Raw genomic sequence first — 21433 nt, 5'->3', positions numbered from 1 at the left:
TCTCGTTCACGCAATGAGTTATCTTCGAAGGATTTGGTGGTTTGTGGGAGCATTGTTCGAAGTTATCGGCCGAAAAGTATGGTTGCAGGAGCAACGCCTGTTGTGCAGTGTGGAGTTGATCTGTATGATATTAGAAATCGGTACAGTTGTTGTTTTAGCTGTGGAGTTGGGGTATTTCGGAGTGTCTTTTTGACCGTTTTCATGAATCGTTCAGTTTTGGCGTTGGCACGAGGCCACAATGGGGTAATTTTGCGGTGTTTGATGCCCATGTGGTGATAATAGTTGGAAAAGTCATGTCCGTTGAAGGGAGGACCGTTATCAGTTTTCAATGATTCCAGGATGCCGAATTCTGAGAAAATTTTGTCCAGGCGGGGAATAACGCTGTGACCTGGAATGGAGTCGAGTATTTCCACGATGGGTAGCGGGAATATTCGTCTGTAACGACCAATATGTACTGGCCATTAGGCAGATGACCAAAATCTGCTGAGAGTTCTGTCCACGGGGCTGATGGAAGCGAGGACATTTGTAACGGTTCGCGTGTTGTTTTCGGTGTAGAAATTTGACACAGCATGCAGTTGTTTACAGTGTTCTCTACTCTGTTCTGCATGTTTGGTATCCAGACCTTTTCCCTAAGTAAGGATATAGTTTTGACTATGCCTTGATGTCCAGAATGTGCTAGTTTGATGGCTGTTTCATAAAGCGATTGTGGTAGGACGATTTGATGACCCTTTAGTATGACAGGGAGTTTGTCTGCAATGGCGAGTTCAGAGCGCCAGAGATAGAGCGTTTGAAAAAGCTTTTGGTTGACTTCTTGAGAATTGGTGTACCAATTATTGGATCGTATTGATTGGATAACGAGCATTAGGGTTTGGTCTTGTGATGTTTCGTGTGCCACTTCTTCTAGGGTCATGGATTTTGGTGTGGATGTGTGTGTGAGGTAGTTAATGTATTCTTCGGCTATGGTTTGTTCTCTACAGCTTTGAGAGTGTGTGACTGGGTGACGACTTAAAAAGTCGGCAGGATTGTCAAATCCTGGCCTGTAGCAAATGGTGAAGTGGTATGCTAGCATGCGTAGCATCCAGCGTTCAATCCTTGGCGATGGCCTGGCTTTAGGATTTGAAAAGATGGTGGTAAGAGGTTTGTGATCGGTGTGTATTTTGAAGGGTGATCCGATGATGTAAATGTGAAAATATTCACACGCCCAAGTTATTGCGAGAGCCTAGCGTTCTGTTTGCGAGTATCTCTGTTCGGTTGGTGTAAGTGGGCGGCTTGCAAACTGAAATGCAACCGTCTTGAACAAGTACTGCCGATATCCCTATGGGACTTCCGTCTGTATAAATATTGGTTTGCTTGTTTGGGTCGAAGTAGGCTAAGGTGATTGCTTTGCTCAGAGCTGCTTTTAGAGAGTTAAAATCGGTGGTATGGATGGCTGTCCACTCCCATGGGACGGTCTTTTTGGTGAGTAGGCGCAGATTGTGTGTGAGTGATGCGTAGTGTGGAATATGGTGTGCACCGCAAAAATTTATCATGCCGAGTAAGATACGCACCTCAGAAGCATTTGTGGGTGTAGCTAGGTTAAGAATTGCTTTGACCTTCTCGTGGCTTGGAGTGACTCCGTCTTTGCTGAAGGTGTGTCCAAGAAATTCAATTGTTGTTTGGTTGAACTTGCACTTTTCTTTGTGGATAGTGAGACATTTTTCTCGTAAGCGGCGGAACAATGCCCGTAGGTTGGCGTCATGATCTTGTTGCGAATTGCCAAAGCAGAGGATGTCATCGCTGATGTTAATGACGCCTCGCAGACCGGTGAGTGCTTGTCTGATCTGTTCTTGAAAGATTTCGCTTGCGGAATTTACTCCAAAGAAAAGACGGCGGTATCTGTAGAGTCCTTTGTGCGTGGCAAATGTTGTGATGTATCTTGATGCCTCGTCTAATTCAATTTGGTTGTATCCTTGATTCAGGTCTACTTTGTTAAATATTTTCGCTCCGGTAGTTCAGTTTTTAGCTCGTCGAGTGTAGGTGTCGCGTGATGTTCACGTTTGATGGCTGTATTGGCAGAGCGCATGTCCACACATACACGCACTTTACCAGGTTGCTTGGGTTTTGGCACAACAACGATAGGAGATACCCATGGGGTAGGGCCAGTAGCTTTCTCGATGACACCCCCTTCTTCATCTTTGTTGAGTTGTTTTTCAACGTCTTGGCGGATATGAAATGGAATGCGTCGGTAATGCTGCGCTATAGGTTGAATGTTCTGTTCTATGTGTAGTTTGACTTGAGTGTTTTGCAAGCAGCCTAGACCGGTAAATAAGTCTGAAAACTCTTGTACGAGAGCACTCTGGTTTGGTGAGATTTGATTGATGGTGTCAATCAATTGCAAATCACGGCATGTTTGCCAGCCTAAGATGGGGCGTTCATTTCGATCGACGACGTAAATAGGAACCGTAGTTGATGTGGTACCATGTCGCAGTGTAGCATGGAAGACGCCCAACACAGGAATGTGTGAAGGAGAGCCGTATGCTGAAATTCGTTTGGATGATGTTTGTAGCATCTGTTTGGGATTTAACTTGTCAAAGTCAACCTTTGCTAAGAGATTGATCGTAGCACCTGAATCAGCAAGAAACTGAAATTCATGGTCTCCTATCGAGACAGCGAAGTGAGGAAGGTTACTTCCCTTGTTTGTGGCAAACGCGTATTCTGTATCATTGTAGTTGTACATGTCGGTGGTGTTGAGACGATTGACTGGAGTCTGAGTCTGAATTTATGACGTGGACGCGACGCCTTAGGTTGTGACTTTGACCTTGTCTTCTGGAATGAGATTGCGATTGAGATGGCTGGTCTTGATGACGTGTTGTAGTAGATTTGCACACCGAGGCAAAATGATGCGGTTTGTTACATGCACGACATGTTTTGTTTCGAGCGGGACAGTGGTTTTGACCTCCAATGTGTGGCCATTCACCTCCACAATTGTTGCATTTGCCATGATGATGACGTTGATTGCGGGGTAGGGTCGTTGTCTTTGATTATTGTGATTTTGACCGAAGTTCATATTGATTGCGTTTACAGGAGAATCTGATGCCATGAGCTTTGCCTGGACTGTGGTTAGTTGCATGGTGCGGGCATAAGTCAGAAGGTCAGCCAAACTAATGTCTGGACTGGATAAACCTTTTTCACGTACTTTTTGCGATTTACATCCTGATATTAGCTGCGATTTAATTTCGGCATCCGCGTCGTGGAACTGACAAGTGAGAGATAACTGTTTCAGTTCTGCGTAGAATTCCTCGATGTTATCAGATGACTGGTGTGTATGTCGAAAAACATATCGTTGGTATTCCCTATTGCTTTGTGGGCTAAATGGTTGGTGATTGTATCACAAAGTTTTGAAAAGTGTGTCTCATTGCCTCTAGGAGTTAGTTGTTCTTCAGTGAAGGTATCAACGATGTCATTGAGTTCGTCACAGGCAAAGGTGAGTAGCAGCGCTTTTTGTCTTTCAACGGACTCTATTCCGTAGCCAACAAACAAGTTTTTCAAACGAGAGACCCACTTCTGCCATCTTACAGCTCGACCTGCTGATGCACAGTCGAATGTTGGGTAGGTAGGCAAGCCTAGAGAAGCCATTGTTTGCAAACACGATTGTGATGAACTATAGGTTAAGCATTTGATAAAATACTCGATTTGAAGTAGTAAATACTTGCGTGGATGTACCCTCTCGTCGCCAATGTAATGTTTGAATGGGTATTAAATGATAATTTAATAATGCAAAGGTGGATGGATGAAGATTAAAGTTTATTGATAAGCATGATACAGAGTTGGTTGCTGCTTGTCGGCAGGATACAAAGATAACCAAAACAGGAAGTGAAAGTAGAAGACTGGAAGTATTGAAAGTGAAAGTAAATTATAAAATAGGGGATGTAATTCATTAAATTAATTACTTGGAAACATTACACCCCCCCCCCCCCCCCCCTCAAAAATAATTTAAATCAGCCTTCCATGTCAGGCGATTAAAACCAGGCAGGGACGGCTGGTCATAATGGGCAGGGTGGGCAAATACCAGCCTGTTTTTTTCAAGTTACATGCTGTATTACCATGTCCGAAATAATCTAATTTAAATTAGATAATTTTAAAAGTTAGTACTTAAACTTGATACTTCGTACTGAAATAAATTTGTGTGTATTTTTGATAGATTGAGAATCACCATGCACCCCGTAATATATAAACCAGGATACGCTCCTGTTCTTTTTTATCACCCCCCCCCCCCCCCCCCCCCCCCTTACCACTCAACTCCGCCCACATCGTCATCTCATTGTCACGTCGCCTGACGACGGTGAACTCCGAGTTTGCTGTCTGGCCTCTCTAGTTCTAGGTCGGGCTACACGGAATGAGCCCACCTTATAAACCAATGAACACTAAATAGAGATTTTGGCAAACGAACTTTTTCTTATTTATTGCCTTACTTGTGCTGGTACCATTTATGTAATGACATTGGGAAGGTTCCAGTATTGAATTAAATGTATTAATTTACTAATATTATATCAAGTTAGTATTAACTTGTGTTGTTTTTATATATTTGTTTATCCATTTAAATTATTTCTTTCTTTTTTTCTCGTTTTCTTTAGAGCTTCTCAAAACTCATTTATTTAAATTATTTTCTTATTTGTTTTTTTTTTTTTTTTTTTTTTTTTTAAAAAAAAATTAATTTGTTAGTTCTTTTTTTTCAAATTCTTAAAGTAATTACCGCTGTATTTTTATTGCCAGACTAAATATTTTTGCAAAACAATGTCATTTGCTATTGTATTCCCTCTAATAAAACAAAACACTTTTATTCAAAAGTCACGACTAAATAAATATATAAAATACAACCACCGTTTCGGTTTTCTCAACAATTGAATTAGTATACGAGAAATACTCTTCTAAGAAAGTAGAGAGTTGAATTCCAACTAAGTTATAGAGGAAATAAATACAAAGGAAGGGTGGGCAGATTCCGTACTTGCCCGTCCTGAAATACATACATAAGATTAAGATAGTTCGTGATGAAGAGGCGAGAAGCTAGGGGTTGGTTGGGGAAGGAGTAAAGATAACACGGTCGTTATTGTTATAGTCTAACGAATGCATGAGGAGAGATTGGTAGCATTATTTTGTCTTAATTGTATTGTATGAATTATTGTCGAAAGCCTAAGATTAAATAAACTTTGTTTTTGTTTGTCTTTTTTTTTGACTATGGAACTGATACTTGTCATAGCAGACCTGCCTACTTGAAATAGGAAAATAAAAAACGTAGTTTTCAGGGTTAATAAAATCGTAGATATTTTAACTACCCTTTAAAAAAAATTACCGGAATTTTCGTCTATTAGGTATCAAATAAAAAAAAACCACGAGAAAAACTGATTGGAAACGTAATAATGATGATGGTGGTAGTAATGTAATGATGATGGTAATATTATTATTATTATTATTATTATTATTATTATTATTATTATTATTATTATTATTATTATTATTATTATTATTATTATTATATATATTATTATTATTATTATTATTATTATTATTATTATTATTATTATTATTATTATTATTATTATTATTATTATTATTATTATTATTGTACGTATTGGTGGTATGACGGTTGTTGTATTTTTGTGTGGTTATTAATGGTATCAGTTTATTGTTTGGTTCCATTTACCATTTTTTCCACTTTCATGTATGTTGTCATCAAATTGTATGCTTTATTGGCGAAAGCCTAAGATTGAATAAACTTTGTAATATCGTATGGTAATCATCATTGTCGACGACATCGTCGTTGTCATCATGACCATCATCATCATTAACAACAACAACAACATTAACAACAAGTACTACAATAGCAATAAAAACAATATCAACATCATCATATAATTTCCGTCATCGTCTCGACAACTATCATTCTAACCAACAGCACCACCAAAACCACTACCATAATTATATCCTCCCTCACCGTCTCCTCTTCCTCCTCCTCCTCCTCCACCACCACCGCTACCACTATTCCAACCACTACCACCACCGGCACAATCATTCTAACCACCTAGAGAGCAGTAAAATGATGCAATTTGAGCTCTGAATGAAACTTGAGTCATATCGCTGTTGTTGCTTCTCGATGAAAACTTTAAAGTTACTACGTACTACTGAAAACCAGTAATGTAACAGAAATATTAATCTCGCCGTTGAGGGATTAAAGCATCTCTTTAATTTTCCGAGTGAACGAAATGGACTTGTATTGCCAAGGTGTTGTCGCATTATGTCTCGTCGCTTTATTTTTTAGTTGTATTCTCTTTCGCGATTCATTTTTGATTACGTTTGGAATAATTAAAATCTACTGGTATTGTCATTTCATTGTGAATGTGATTATTTGTGGTTGAAATTTTTTTTTTTAAAGTGAAAAAAAAAATAAAATAAAATAAAAAAAAATAAAAAAAAAATAATAAACAAAAAAAAAAAAAAAAAAAAAAAAAAAAAATATATATATATATATATATATATATATATATATATATATATATATATATATATATATATATATATATATATATATATATATATATATATATGACCGAATCATCTTTGCCCCACCACTATAAATAGGCTAGAACCGCCACTGAAACCAGGTGTTTCAATGTTCGATCCCCAGTCAAAAGGTTGCTAATTTTATCAAGATCAAGAGGTTTCGAGTGACTCACGACATTCCAGGCTCAGGGTCCTTAAAAAAAAAAAAAATACTTGTCATTCAGTTATTGTTATTATCTTTATTATGGCTGACACAGCATGCATCGTCCACACTTTTTCAAACCTTTTTTTTTTTTTTTTTGGGGGGGGGGGGGGGATGGCTGTTTTTTTATATCGGATAATTGGGTTTTGTATGTTATGTTCACGGAGAGAGAGAGAGAGAGAGAGAGAGAGAGAGAGAGAGAGAGAGAGAGAGAGAGAGAGAGAGAGAGAGAGAGAGAGAGAGAGAGAGAGAGAGAGAATCTATAATGATAATGATAAGATATCTGTAGTCGTAGTATTATTAGTAGTTTTGAAATGCCTATGATGATGATAATGACAATGTGAGATAATTATATTAGTGTTGTTATTTTTATTATATTTTTAAAAATTACGTACGGCTATGTCGTAGTGGTATGACACTCGCTTTTGGACCGGAAGGTCCTGGGTTCGAGCCTCGTTCGGCGCATAGTTGAGCCCTTGGAAAAGGCACTTTGCTCACTTTCTCTCACCGTACTCAGTTGTAAAATGTGTACTTGGCCGTTAACTGCGTTATCTCTGTCCGAAGAAATTGTAATATTTCAAACAGACGTTATGCCCCGTTCAACATGCGAAGTGTTGCTGTTATAAACTTTAGCATTGGCATGTATGTGCCTATTTCGCTGTAGTGAATTTAATTTAATTTTTTGTTTTCATTTACAGCTGACATGAAAGAATTCTGTTGACGTTACTGATGTCCTGACAATCCATAAAGATGCTGGCTCAAGGGTTATTCTGGCAAGGTGTGTTGAGGCAAACCTTTCCCTGTGGCAAAACTCATCAATCAGCAAACCATCATCTGGGCCAGCAGATCAGTGTCTTAGTCTGCATGCACTTTTTGACAATGGTTAGTAATGTTTTCAAATCTCCATAGCGCCTTTACATTTTTTATTGGTGATCAGTAAAATAAATGCTCATTTTTCTAAACGAAAATGGCAAAGCATCATTTGAATTGAATTACTACTGAATTTATTAACAACGACAGAATATAGTTTGTTGCCAAGAGTTTTGTTTTGTGGATGTAAAACCAATGAAATTTCAAGTGTGTTGGTGTGAATAATGATCATTTAAAAAAAATTGCTATGTCTTTGACAAATGCATTTTATGACAATAATGCCATTTCCAAAAATTGCTAATGAAATGTCTCTTTTTTATTTCAATTTTTCCATCCAGAGCAGGATCAACCCTCTTTGTGGAACTACAAAAAAAGTGGTGGCAAACAAGTAGTGTTAGTGTTAACTTTTTCTGTATTGAGGCGAAAGAAATTTTTATTCGAAGGGTTTGGGAAAGCAAATTGCTTTTTATTCAGAGCTAGTGCACTATTTAACTGTTTTATTGTCTAAAATAGAATTGATTTTGCAGTTCAACTTGACTAGATATCTAATTTTATACGACTTGTCTCTCAAGTAGAATAAAAAATATGAAAAATGAGGATAGCGTGCCATATCATATTTTGAAAAATCATTTAATATATCTAGAAATCATCTGTATAACCTATTGTATACAGTAAATAATTAGGTTTTGTGATTATAATGATGAATTCATAAGGTATGACATCATATTTGACCACAAAATTATTTTATCTCTGGGCGTAAAAAAATCAATTTTACAGCATTTTTTTTTTTGTCTAAGGGGTATGGGTTAGTGAACCGATTATAATTTTTTTTAGACTTAGATCAATCTACAAAATTTTAGTTTTCTTGTCCGATTACGATCATATTTTGAAAGTTTGATGGCTCATTTCTTTTACTTGTCTGCAAAATCAGCCTTTCAACTTTATGTCAAATTATAGAAAAAGCTTGCGCTTTCTCAAATGTCCGTTTTATGTCATTTTACTGATTTTCTAGCAATCCTACCTTAGTCATTTTCCTTTAAATCATCTTCAAATTTATTTAGAATCTTTGCTCTGATGTGTTTTACATCATGATGTAAGTGTTTGGGGGTAAATTAAAATTTAGCAATTTTATAAATTTTAAAATTCATTTGTTCCTGTCGATCCGCGGTAAATTTTCAGTCGAAATCAAATAAAAATTCTAAAAAAAATTATTCCAAGAGTTTTCATGATATAGCTATTTCTGAAAGAAACATTGTGTTTAAAATTTGAAAGAAATTTATATGCTAGTTTTTGGTGCATCTATGTTAGAAATTTTAGGGTTTTACGTCTAATTTTAGCTTATGTTGCCCATTAAAAAAGTTTTTTTTTTTAATTCAGTTATCTTTGGTGTTTAACATCAAATTATACATTACATTATTAGTTCATGAGATATAATTAAAGAATTTTAGAACTAGTCTATAAAGCATATTTGACCACTAAAGTAATTTTTTGGTGAATAACAGCAGATATCACTAAATTATTTCGCAATTTTTTTTTCTTCGAGGTATGGGTTAGCGAATCGTTTATTATTTTTTTCAGAATTTGATCAATTTATAAAATATTACTGTTTTCTTGTTCCATACTGGTTATACTTGATGAATGTTGGCCTTTGTCTGCAAAATTAGCTTTATTATCAAATTAAAGACAAATTTTTCATTTTCTCAAAATTTCATTGTGCGTCATTCTCTGATTTTCTAACATTCACATCTGGATTGTTTTCCATCAGATTGTCTTCAAATTTGGTCAGAATTTTTCTTATGATGTGTTTTGCATCATGATGGTTGGGTTTTGGGCTAAACAAAAATTTAGCAGTTTTATGAATTATTAAATCAATTTTTTTCCCTGTCATTTCACACCAAATTTTCACTAAGAAATCGAAAAACAATTCTGAAAAATTAATTTTCAAGACTATTGCTAAACCTATCCATCTTGTTGTAAGAAACATTTTGTGTAAATTTGAAAGAGATCTGTTCGTTGTTTTTTTCTGCATCACTGTAAGAATTTTTGGGGTCTAATTTTAGCTTATATTGTCCCCCCTGAGTGGTAGGGATTTGGTGGCTAATAGTATTAGCGCTGGTGGTAGGGACTAGGTGAGTAAAAGCTCTATGACTCAGTGAGTAAAAGCGCTGGTAGGGATTCAGTGGTGTCACTGATTTTATGACATTAGAATATAAAGAAATTTACAACTACAATCGGACTAATGATTTTACAAAAGATCCCCACAAAAGTATATCTTTAAATGATTAAACAAGTCTGTTGAATAATTTTATTTTAAAAGATCAAGAAAATGTCAAAATAAAAATGAAAGTTTTGACAACCAAAATGTACTTATTCCGTAACATATAAAGACACACAAACAAATCTTGTCTTCTTGCTCCTCTGTAATCTTGACACAGCATTGCTCTGATTTTTCGTGAAGATGTGTAGCATGAACACTACTTCACTCTATACCGATCACGACCCAACAAGTACTGAGAACAAGCATGCTTCTCAAATTTGTTTTACATACAGGACTTTGCACTATCCTTTTGAATCTGGATAGAGACTTGACCGACTCAATTGTTAACGGGCACCTTTTTACTATCACACTCTTTTATTGAGACGTGATATTACGACTTATTATGTCCCTTTTTATTTCGTCACTGACCGACCAGCTTTTGAAATTTTGACATTCTGCAACACAGTGTTTGGCCTCCTGTGTTTGTATTTGTTTAATTCTGTACCGGCCTGTATAACACAGTTTCGGCCTTCTCTGTGTTATATTTTTATTGGGACATATAGTAACAGATTTGCCTTCTCTGTACTATGAATTGGTCACCCGTTCACGGACTGACACAGTACAGTAGCCTGCAATATGCATTGCTATCTTCCGGCCCCAAACGTACTTCACACAATCAACCCTGCATTATGTGAAGGATAGCTCGTGACGTTTGGCGACTGAGAGGCGTTGTCATCACAAGATAGCATAGCAACCAGGGCTGGCGAGTCGGAGTCGGTAGGAGTCGGTTGTTTGAGGGTGGAGTCGGAGTCGGTTTTAGAAGTCCCGACTCCGACTCCTTACCACTTTCAGACATTGCATTTTTATATCATTCAATGTGTAATATTTTAGATACTAGATATAGATAGTATCCAGGCCTATAGAATTTGAAAAAAATTACATTGGTATTAACTAAAGGTGCACTATGCTTCCAAAACCCCCTTTCCTACCCAACCTTCATGCTCTCGTGCTGTACATTTAAGTTGGCACCAATGCCAATCACCCCGTACCTGACTAGAGGGAGGGGTGGGGATGCTGACTCTTCAATGTTAAAGTTAGGTTATTAGTAAGTGGGATAACCATAAGAAGTGACTTTATTTTAGTATAAATGGTTTCAGTTTCAATATTGTCTTAATTTCACTTTTCCTCTTTTGGTTGGTCTTGACAGTTTTATTCATATCTTAGTTTCAGTTTCCTTTTTGTCTAGTTTCCGTTCCTTTTTTGTCCTAGTTTCAATTTCTTTTTTGTTCTAGTTTCAATTTCTTTTTTGTTCTAGTTTCAGGTTCAGTTTGAATACTAGTTTCAGTTTCATTACGTCCTCAGTTTCACTTTCACTTTAATCACTTGTTCATGTGTCTGTCCAGTTTGAAAAAGTAATACAAGTGGTTAACTGTGTTCCATCTTCAATTTTGATTTTTCCTAAAATCTACTGGACCAGGAGTTTGTTTTAGAGCAAAATACCGATTTTCTTTTGATCTTGTTCCTTGTGACATAAGTGTTTTATGTGATTCATTGTTGTTTGATAGTTTTGGGACTTAGCCATTGTTCTGGTGGAATAGAATAAACAGACTTATTTTTGTAAGCATTTTTTTTTTCATTCTGGCGAAAAGAGGCCCCAGCAGCAAATCAGCTGCTTTTTAATATTTTACGATCTCTTCAGATGGAAAATTTTACTTATGTCCGTGTCGAATTGGTGAAAATGATGATGAAATATGTAATGCAAAAATAAGCGCCTACACAGGGAATGATAGCAAAAGTGCCCCTACCAGAGCAGGAAATCTAAAACGTCATTTACAAAGACTGCATCCAGAAGTAGAAGTGCATACCAAAGTGAGTGAAAAAGCAAGACAAACCTCCTGGAAAAAAGATAGCAAACTTCAATCAACAACAGCCATCTACATCAAGGATAACTGAACATTTTGTTAGTAATAAAGTTACTGTCACAATGACCCATCAACAATTCAAAAACAGTATAATTGAAACACAGTCTTCCATTGTATTTTTTCAAACAAGCGGCCTTCATTTCGTTGAATGGTGAAGATGGCAAAAAAACTTGGGGTGTGTTTAGAAAGGAGAAGTGTCAGAAACTATGTTCTCACAAAAGCTGCTGAAGAAAAAGAACGATTAAGGGTTCTTTTAAAGGATCGCTTTGTGTTCTTGAAAATGGATGCTTGTACAAGACATCGAGTGAATTATTTTGCTATTGATGCCCGATTTGTCAATGATGATGGGGAGCCATGTACGCAGACACTCGCAGTGAGAGACACTCATGCAGATCACACGAGTGAATTTATGCAGAAATTGGTGGAACAGGTGATGGCAGAGTTTGGCATTGACAAGGACCAAGTGCTGATTATTGTCACCGATAATGCATCCAACATGGTGTCAATGATGGAACGAATCAACGCAAAAAGAGACCTGGGTGAGGATGATGACACAGATGATGATCCCAACACATTTGTGGTGAGTAAATTAATATCAACTCTTGATTATTTCCATTGAAGAAACTACTCTTGTCAAAACCCCAAAAAATTATTGTCTGGGTGGGGATCCTGACCTCCCATAGCGGGCAGGGAGGTACATACTGTGTCTTCTATCCCCTTATATCTGTTTTCCAACTTGCTTTCTGTCTTTATCTTGGAGTGAGATTGCTTGGTTTTGTCCTAACCTTGGTTGCGAGGGAAACAGTCGAAGGTATAGTTATTGCTTTGGGAGATGATATTTTTTTCCTTGTAAATCATCTCTATGTTATGTACTGTATTATGTTTTATTTACATGTTATATTTGATTTGTTAACATTTGAGTGTATTCCTCTTAGTGGGGACCTGTGCTTGTGTCTGGATGAGGATGAGACTTTTAGGTGATCTGTGACGAGCGATTTTCTTTCACTGCGTGATTTCTTTATCATTCGTCAGCGTCTCGTTTCAAAACCACTTCAAACCTAGTGGACGAGACATATATTTGAGTAACACCTCCAGTAAGATAATCAAAACATGGACAGTCTTTCTCCAATAAAGCTCTAAAATCTTTCTAACGGAAATTTTGGTCGTTAGGTGGTAAACCTTTCCATTGTATAACGGAACACTCACTTTCAGCTTAAGGCTTATTTACCTGTTCAAATTGTCTGCCCATTGTATTCATGCCTCCTGCTAATTACCTTTTCCAAACAAGACGCCAAGGTCCTCGTCTCGTTCAAGAGTAGCTAAATTGCAATTACTGTCCTAGTCTCTCCGGTAATTCTCCGTTATTCTTTCTTACCAAAGCATCTGGACATCATTGGCTATCTAAAACAGGAACATTCTTCTGATTGGCTATTTTCATTTCACAAACCCAAATTCATATCTGAATCTAATCACACACACGCTAAGAAGCCCAAGAGAGAAGAGCTATCCCTCCAATTTCAAACTTAAAAAAAGTTTGTCATCCCTCGGCTGGAGGTAAAATGAATTATTGGTTAACATTCAAAGTGGAACGAGATATTACTGTGAATTCAATTTAATCTATTATTAATATTATAGTTTGTGTATATATTTTAATTGTGCTATTCCATGGATGTTCGTAAGTTGGAATACCTGTACAAAACTATATCTATATGTATCTTATACTATAGTTAACATTTGCTTATGATCTATGCTATTTATTTCATTTATATTCAATATGTATATTGCTTGAATGCTTGTACCCTACCGCCAATCGCCGGCCACACATCATAACCTCAATTATAATTAATAAAAATAAATAAAGAAATACCAGGGACACAACCCTGTTAAATTCTCATCATGTAAGATAGCTCGACTGTCAGTTGATGTTTAAAACATATACTAACTACCATTATCATGGAGTTACTGCTTCTCCTTGCCGTTGTCGGCAAATAAAGGCTATTATGATGTGTCGCTCAAGGACGATTCGGTGGCGAAAGACAAACTCGATTGGCTCTAAGACCTTGTTTCAACTCTTAAATTGAAGGTCCTGATCCTGATCCTGGTCCTTGGAGCACCCAGTCGTGCCGAATCCCTGCATCCCAGTCCTTGAACAGTGGTAAACCCCTGATGTCAGCCCCTAACTACAACACACTGTTGTGATGTCCAGAAAACTCTGCAAAGCAGGCGCCAACCCTGGAACTAGCCGATACAATTGCCTCAGTCAAGCAAGCCGGCGGGATAAAGATAAGCCAAACGGGCTTATACCATTTTCAAATGTATTTTCCACGGACACACGTGATTAAAAACTAACTTACTCGATCAATCATAAATGAATCGATTAATAAAACAATAGATAAATAAATAATAAATTAGATCCACTCAATTAGAACTATTCTTCCTGATATTAAATAAATACTTATTCTTTCTATCTTTTCCTGTAACAATCTAATTAAACTTTATGTATAGAATTATTATTGCATTGGGCGTTACTATTGTCTTGACTCACTTGTTATTAATACAATTAAGTTATAAGGGATCCTAAGGCAATTCTTAATCACCCCCTAGATTAAACCTGAGCCGTTTGTGATATAGGTTGTGTGTGGTGCAGCTGGTAACGAGAGCCATAGCGCGCATACTAGTTCGAATCCAGACCATTGAGCTATCGGTTGGACTCAATCCCACAAAAATAACATACAACCCGCCACATGATCTCAACCTAAGTACTTTGATGGTGTGCTCTTGGAATCTACATCTGTTTCCTATTTGAACAAATTCCCCTTTGTCTTACCTTTTCTTGGGTGCTTTAATTGAATTCTATAACTTTTTACTATCCCATTTCTTCCTTTTTACTGGCGCTGATATGACCTTAATGTGTTGCAAGCGCCGTAAAACCCTCAAAAACAAAACAAAAACAACAAAAAATTATTGTATATTATTTTTTTAATAATTATATTTGTATATTTAATATATACCATAGATATAAAGTTGAATTGATTGTGATTGGCAATCAATGTACTACACTTAGGATATATGTATCGATGATAACCTTAGTCATGAGAAGTTGAAAAATTTAATGACTTCATACAAATTTGATAAGAAAAGAGAATACATTTTTATAATTTGAGCTAAAATTTATTGGTAAATTATTGAAATTAAAATGATATGCATAGATTTAACGATGGTTCTATCTAATGGACTCAATGTATGGTTAGCCTTTTAAGCTCAGACATGAGATCTTTACAGAATTCTTAAACCACTTTAAATTACTTGTTACAGATTGACGACCAAACAGACGAAGAGATGAACGAACTGACTCAGATAATTGATGCAGCATATTTTCCAATTCAACACATGCGGTGCGCTGTTCACACCTTGCAACTAGCCATACGGGACGGATTGAAAAATCAACATGAAAGCACCTTCATTGCAAAAGTGAGAAAAGTTGCCACTGCAGCTCGGACTCCCAAGGTAAGATTAAATGAATTATGAATTTCTTTCAAGAACGGAGCAATTAGGACAACTTACTGAGACAGTCACATTTTCCCAATACCGGCCGGGTATGATAACCTCTCACCGCCGGCCACACTTGAACCCCAGAGCCACAATCGATGCGCTCTAGCAACTACAAATTGAGCCGTTGGGGATGGTTATGAGGAATACTTGCATTGTTTTAAATTTAAGATTTCTGTATCGGATCAAAATCAAGAAATTCATTTGAAAGGTAGTGGATGGAAATCTTAAACAATTTTAATGTTAGCAGTATGTAATATTTTCTATATAATGGTCATTAAGATCATTTTATCGCGCTGTACTGTAAATAGTAAATATACATACTACAGACATAAATTTGACATACCAGCCGGTAGCTGAATCAAATCACCTAGAACCAAATGTCATTAGATTCATGTAATTTTTCATAAAACCAGATTAGTATCTGCCACAACTTGCTCAGGCTACACCCCTCAATTTATGACAAACGAGTAGGGTTTCATAAATTTCTTATTAGTCTAGCATTAAAACGGAATTTAAAAAATAATAGTTTAACGGTCTGCATTTTTCTTGATCAAATTTCAGATTGATGCTATCCTGAAAAGGCGTGCTGGCAAAGGAGCCATCATTGATCAGGCTACAAGATGGGGCAGCACATACCTAATGGTGGAGAGGCTTCTTGAGCTCAAGAGCTACATCCAAGATTTGGCAAATGAAGATCTTACACTTCGCGATAATCAATGGGACGAACTCCTTGAGTTGAAGGCAACTTTGCTGTTTCCTTACTGTGTAACAAAAAAGTTGCAAAGTGAGCACCTTACGCCAGCAACTTTTTTCAAGGAATGGAAAGGACTTGTCTTCCAATTATCAAACAGATGAGGACTGATTGCAGAAGGAATCGTTCAATCCATGAAGCGTCGGGAGACAGTTTTACTGTCTTGCCCACTGCTTCTGGCAGGAATATACGTCGACCCTAACACTCGGCTTCTTCTAACTCCTGAGAAAAAAGAAGAGGCCCGACAACAGATGGTGCGAATGGCCACTAGACTCGACACAAGACGAGAAGAAAGTCAACGCATCAACGCCCTTCTACGTCGTACTCATCTACAACAATCAACCTTGCAATAGACTCCGGTGCTAAAGAATTTGAAGATTTTCTGGATCAGATTGAGGACAGACCAACACAACAGAATGTCCTTCCTCATCAATCTGAGATAGAAAAAAGAAGGAAAAAATTTGAGGATGGTCTGAAGGGCTTGGAATCCATCAACCGATCCATGAAATTATCGCTCGAAGAAGCCCTTGCTCTTTATAATGAAGACGTTGCCAACGTAGCTCGTTTGGTTTCTGCAATGCCAACGACCCAAGTGAGCGTCGAACAACTCTTCAGCTCCCTTCGGATAATCAAATCTGACTTGAGAGCATCCATGAAGGAGGACTTGATTGAAGCTATTCTTTTTTTGAGAGTTAGGGATTGATTTAGTGAAGTTTTTAAATGTACTTTCATCAATCTAGTCAAAGACACAGCTATTTTATGCTTATTATTGCATACTGCTTTTATTCCAAATTCTGAATGTGTGTATGAGAACAGTCTTGATCACTGTCATAAACTTAATTAACGGTATCATTTCAAACTTTACTTTTTCTTGTCACCAAATCACAAATTTCGTCTTTTTTAAAACAAACTGATACATCACTTAGTTAAGTGAACAATTATCTTTCTTTAAAAAAAGTATTTTAATGGTTTAAGTTTCAGGAGGCAGAGTGGCCGTGTGGTAAGCTTGTTGTACTCTGGACTGTGAGATACTGGGTTCGAATCCTGAACGAAGCATATTTTGTTTCTTCCTTGAGCAAGAACATACTCCACTGGACCCAGGTGTAAATGGGTACCAGTACGACTGGGGAAAGTAATCTGCGGCAGACTAGCGTCCTGTCCAGGGGGTGAACAAATGTATGTTATCCGCTTCACGTTGTAATTAACATTTTAAAATTTCTATATCTGTAAATGTTCATGATTTATGAATGATTGTTCTATTCTTTTAAATGTTTCAATATTATTTTTAATTAATGACTTTATAATATTTCAGTATAATTCAATTTGAAAAATTAAAACTATTACTATTACTATTAATTAAAACTTTTTCAAAACTAAAATTCACAAATAGTAATCTTTTTTGTGTGTTTGTTTTCATGGGAAAAGGGGATGTGTTTTATCTTTTAAATTTGATGATCATTAATCAATATTAATGTGTTTATTCGAAATGAGCTAATCAGTCTGTTGCCAAAAAATGATGAAGAGCTTGTACTTTTAATGATGCAATATCAAATATGAAGCAGCTTGCATTGTTATAAAATACATATACTGGGGAAAAGCTAAAAGTAGCTGCGAGTGTTGGTTGCATATTATTACCTATTAATACTATGCTTGAGGAGTCGGAGTCGGTTTAAAAATAACCGACTCCGCCAGCCCTGATAGCAACAGGTTTGAAAAATAACAACTCGTGGTTGCCTAAAGCTAATATCCTATTGAGACTTAAGCTCGTTCTACAGTAACGTGACAGCCCCCACCCACGTTTAAAATTTACTTTTTCGTGCTATATTACATGAAAATAAATTTTACAAATGGACAATGAGTAAAGGTATTAAGGGAATTCTGTATGAAATTTCCTGTGTAGAGTCACATTTGAAAAATTTCGCAAAATTTCGCAGTCTGTCTCTGTCGTGTCAAGGGCATCTTTATGGTCGCATGTCTCTATGTTATCTGGAGTCCCTGTCTGGTCAGTCTGTGTGTCCATAACGTCTGTGGTCTCTCTGTCTGGTCAGTTTGTGTGTCCATAACGTCTGTGGTTTCTGTCTGGTCAGTCTGTGTGTCCATAACTTCTGTGGTCTCTGTCTGGGCAGAATGTGTATTTATAATGTCTGTGGTCTCTGGTCAGTACGTGCATTTACAATGTCTGGTGTCTGAAAAGTCAGAAAGAGGGTTAGAATGGGGATTTGTCTGTATTAAGTCAGTCATGTCAACAATGTCAAATCTTTATCTTCAGAGACAAGAGTCAAAAACTGTTCCAACTGGGAGATTCTTTGCAGAAACTGATGTTCTCCCATAACTTGAAACAAGCTATTGATCCTGTTTGTCACTGAAGATACAATTCGATACCCTCCTTCCAGTGTTTTTGTCACACGTCGTACTGGTACAATGTCAGTTTCAGGTTGGTCATGGATTTCCAGTCTTTCGCCCGTCAGTCTGCTTTTCCTTAACAAACGAGAAACCCTAAACATGTCAGCAGTATAGAGTGGCTGTCCAAGGTAATGTCGAAGAGAAAATATATGTCTACAGGTCAAATAAAATCTAGAAAAGAATTCACAATTGCAGTCTGACTCAGTATCTGTGTACGATTGTCCATGGAGTGAGTTTGATGTGACCTGAAATGCATGTGATATCTGAGCGCTGGTGCTTGGAGTTGGTGCGTGTGTGTATATGATTTTTTTTCGCGATGTGATATTGCTCTTTGACAATTTTGCTGGCAAAAGATGTGAGTGTATTACAAATGTCATCTAAATTTCTGTCTCCATGTCGGACATTGTAGTGGTAGGAAACGCTTTGGATGTGTGAGTGCATGTCTTTTGTGTGGACAAGATCAAAGTCATAAGTCAGTAGGGTCTTTATGCTGTCAGATAGTCGAGTCTGTGAGTGTAGAGTCCGTTTTATTTTACTGTGATAACACTCAACATGGTTAGTCGTTGTCAGATGTAATGTCTGCAAATCCAAAGTTGTATGGTTTGCCCACATGTCAGCTTTGTCTCACCAGTTAGTCTGAAAGTATTGTACTGTCCTATCAGGTGCGTCATGTCGAATAGTTTCACACAGTTCGTGAAATCTTTCCACAGATCTAGGGTCACGCTGTTCTTTAAAATTGTTTTAAAATGCATCAACTAGCTCTGAGGACAAGCCTTGATTCTGCAATGCTCGCTTCACAGCAGTTGATGCATGGAACGCACAGATTTTGACAAAAGATGTAGGAAAGGTTTCACAAACTGCTACAATCTCTGCAAAGTCCTTGTCAATAAAAAACACAGATGGTTCACAATTATAATCAGACATCACAGACTTCAAAAAAGACTCGTACCACTCTCATTCCTGACAAAACCCATGTAACACAGGATAACCATGACCCTAATCATCTATGCACATAACATTCACAAGTGGATACAAATATCGATTTACTTTGTATATTGCATCCATAACAAACACATCACAAAAAACACTCAAATCACGCCTCATTCTTCCCGTTACATAAAACAAATACTCAAAACCACCATCCTCATTCACACTGAACTTTGTTACACCTCCTTCCTCTTCTATCTCTCTCAGTAATTCCTGTACCGTCTCACTGTCCGTCCTGTCAATATCAGTCTTAAACAATCTCCGCTGCAAATCTTCGACATCTTTAGGCAATACATTTTATCCTTGGCTTGATTGAATGCATTGCCTAAGTTGGGTTGTGGACACCTTTGTTTTAGCCATAGCCTTCACTGTCTCTTTCACGAGGGGCAGGCGATTCTCCGGATAAAGTGAGGATGGCTAAATGTAAAAAGAAAAAAGATTAAAAGTACAAAATTGTATGCAATAGCATTCAATTCAGACCTGCCAGCTAACAAAAAAAAAAAAGCATTTTATTTTTATTGACAATTTAATAAAGACAAAAATCTGCATATAAACCCATAATGCACGAGTTGTGTTTGTCACTCTAAAATACGTGAATGAACTAAAATGCAACAGGCACTCATCAAATTCAAGGGTTTAATGAATGACTGCAGAATTCCCAAAAAAACGTCGCTTCATTGTCTTTGTAACTTTTTCATGGCATACAAAAACGCAATAGAGTGGTCACCATTTATAATTAGTCCTCAGAAATCAAGCACTTATAACTGCAGCGTACTCATAGTCAAATTCAAATTTTATTTTGAAAAGTCTATGGACAACCATCAAATCTTAAAATTCCTTATCTGGAACCAAAAAAAAAAACAAAGACAAAAAAAATAAATAAAAAAGACCCAAAAAATACCCCCACCTAGATCTGCTTATATTGTCTTACAGGACTTAATAGCGCTTGCAACACTATAAAAAAGGATGATGACATGGTGACTGATTCAATAAATAGGGAACAGTAGATTTCACGAGCACCTCAAAGATGTACCAATTTTGACATTACCTCAAGGTCTCACCAAGACACAAGCAAAGGATCCTGCTAAAACATTTACATAATGCAATAATATTCAAAACCTATAACTATAACAGTACATAACAGAGAGATGATTTACAGTATAAAAAATCATCTCAAGAAGAAAGGCACTGTATTTGACTGTCTGCCTCCCAACTAAAGACCCCCGCAAGGACCAGGAAAAAAAATGAGCAATCTTAATCCATAACTAAGACAGGGAGCAACATGGAAAGGGAAAACAAATATAAGGGATAGAAAAATGTGAACTCTCTGCCCAGAACCCTTCCAAGAAATTTTTTCTTTTAATAAAAAAAAATACAAATTCCGGAAGTCAATTTTGTCACAAGCTGGTCATCATCTCTCCATCTCAGTGCGCCACCTCGAATGTATCGTAATAAAATATGAGTTGGAATGGCTGTTGTCCTTTAAACATTTGGTCCTGGTGTCAATAGTGCATTTACCTCACTAATCCATTACTATATATTACAATCAATAGTGGGAAGGGGGAGGGATAATTAAGTACTGAAAATATAAAGTAACAGAAAAGAAAAAATAATACATATTTATAAAAAAAATTGAGTCTAATTGTGAATAAAATAGAATTTGCGATTAATTGCTGTCGAGTGTAAAATATTCGGCAGCGAAAAACTGCAGGGACAAAATGTCGATGGAAAATAACTATAAAATGAATGAGTCTTACCAATCACATGGGTGATTTTCATGGTGGTGATTAGCCCTTGTAACCCTCAGAAGTCAGTGCCCATTATTGATGTCAACTGCAGCTATTCGGAAATATGCTGGACAATTTAATTTCAGAGTCCTGCATGGTAAGAAAAACTTTTTATTACAAAAGAATAAAATATCCACAACATAGTATGAGAAAATATTAATAGTA

General features: G+C 36.7%; 1 protein-coding gene and 1 long non-coding RNA gene across 7 annotated transcripts in view; one reads left to right on the top strand and one right to left on the bottom strand.

Moving 5' to 3' along the window:
- LOC144977209 (uncharacterized) overlaps window positions 1-7597 on the top strand; it is a 21425-nt gene extending 13828 nt beyond the window's left edge. Inside the window, exon 2 of the mRNA XM_078922166.1 lies at window positions 7438-7597. The gene's annotated coding sequence lies outside the window, so the exon portion shown is untranslated. The remainder of the gene's footprint in view (window positions 1-7437) is intronic.
- Window positions 7598-16846: 9249 nt separating this feature from the next.
- LOC144977206 (uncharacterized) overlaps window positions 16847-21433 on the bottom strand; it is a 29602-nt gene continuing 25015 nt past the window's right edge. For all 6 annotated transcript variants that reach the window (XR_013646276.1, XR_013646274.1, XR_013646271.1 and 3 more), the window contains 2 exons: window positions 21239-21358; window positions 16847-19898 (listed from right to left, as the gene is read on the bottom strand). This is a non-coding gene — a long non-coding RNA (uncharacterized LOC144977206). The remainder of the gene's footprint in view (window positions 19899-21238; window positions 21359-21433) is intronic.

This window comes from Berghia stephanieae, chromosome 7, assembly GCF_034508935.2.
Source record: "Berghia stephanieae isolate SIO BIC M18660-M18661 chromosome 7, UCSD_Bste_1.3, whole genome shotgun sequence".
In the NCBI taxonomy this organism is placed as follows: Eukaryota; Metazoa; Mollusca; class Gastropoda; order Nudibranchia; family Aeolidiidae; genus Berghia; species Berghia stephanieae.
The sequence above is the reverse complement of the archived record's forward strand: the minus strand, read 5'-3'. Positions and strand labels throughout refer to the sequence as shown.